Here is a 1198-nt window from a genome sequence, read left to right on the forward strand (position 1 = left end):
AAGCGTGCTCCTGGGCGGAAGGGAAGCTTGAAAGTGGCAGCCACCTGAGATAAGCAATGGACAGGCGTTTTTCATAGGTACCCGGGATTTCCGGCGATAACAATCCCTTGGAAACTCTGACAAGTGTGCTGCTCAGCGGAAGGGAAACTTGAAAGCGGCATCCACCTTAGATAGGCAACGGAAAGGCGTTTTTTCGTAGGTACCCGGAATTTCCGGCAGGAACAAACCCTTGGAAAGTCTGACAATCGTTCTCCTGTGCGGAAGGGAAGCTTGAAAGCAGCAGTCAGCTCAGGTAAGCAACGGACAGGTGTTTTTTCACAGGTACCCGGGATTTCTGGCGGGAACAATCCCTTGGAAACTCTGAGAAGTGTGCTGCTGGGCGGAAGGGAAGCTTGAAAGCAGCAGCCACCTCAGATATGCAACGGACAGGCGTTTTTTTCACATGTACCCGGGATTTCTGGCAGGAACAGACCCTTGGAAAGTCTGACAAGCGTGCTCCTGAGCGGAAGGGAAGCTTGAAAGCGGCAGCCACCTCAGATAAGCAAGGGACAGGTGTTTTTCACAGGTACCCAGGATTTCCAGCGGGAACAAACCCTTGGAAACTCTGACAAGCGTGCTTCTGGGCGGAAGGGAAGCTTGAAGCGGCAGCCACCTCAGATAAGCAACAGACAGGCGTTTTTTCACAGGTTCCCAGGATTTCCAGCGGGAAAAAACACTTGGAATCTCTGACAAATTCGCTCCTGGAAGGAAGGGAAACTTGAAATCGGCAGCCACCTCAGATAGGCAATGGACAGGCGTTTTTCATAGGTACCCGGGATTTCCAGCGGGAACAAACCCTTGCAAACTCTGACAAGTGTGCCCCTGGGCGGAAGGGAAGCTTGAAGCGGCAGCCACCTCAGATAAGCAGCGGACAGGCGTTTTTCACAGGTTCCCAGGATTTCCAGCGGGAACAAACCCTTGGAAACTCTGACAAGTGTGCTCCTGGACGGAAGGGAAGCTTGAAAGTAGCAGGCACCTCAGATAAGCAACGGACAGGCGTTTTTCACAGGTACCCAGGATTTCCGGCAGGAACAAAGCCTTGGAAACTCTGACAAGTATGCTCCTGTGCAGAAGGGAGGCTTGAAAGAGGCAAACACCTCAGATAGGCATCGGATAGGTCTTTTTCACAGGTACCCGGAATTTCCAGGGGAAACAAACC

The 1198-nt window shown here is 52.3% G+C and overlaps 1 pseudogene; it reads left to right on the forward strand.

The window, feature by feature from the left end:
* The window catches only part of LOC102862244, a 73109-nt pseudogene that overhangs the window by 3179 nt on the left and 68732 nt on the right, over positions 1-1198 (forward strand).

The sequence above is a fragment of the Elephantulus edwardii genome, unplaced genomic scaffold (genome assembly GCF_000299155.1).
Source record: "Elephantulus edwardii isolate Elephantulus edwardi_28Jun2011 unplaced genomic scaffold, EleEdw1.0 scaffold00277, whole genome shotgun sequence".
Classification (NCBI taxonomy): Eukaryota; Metazoa; Chordata; class Mammalia; order Macroscelidea; family Macroscelididae; genus Elephantulus; species Elephantulus edwardii.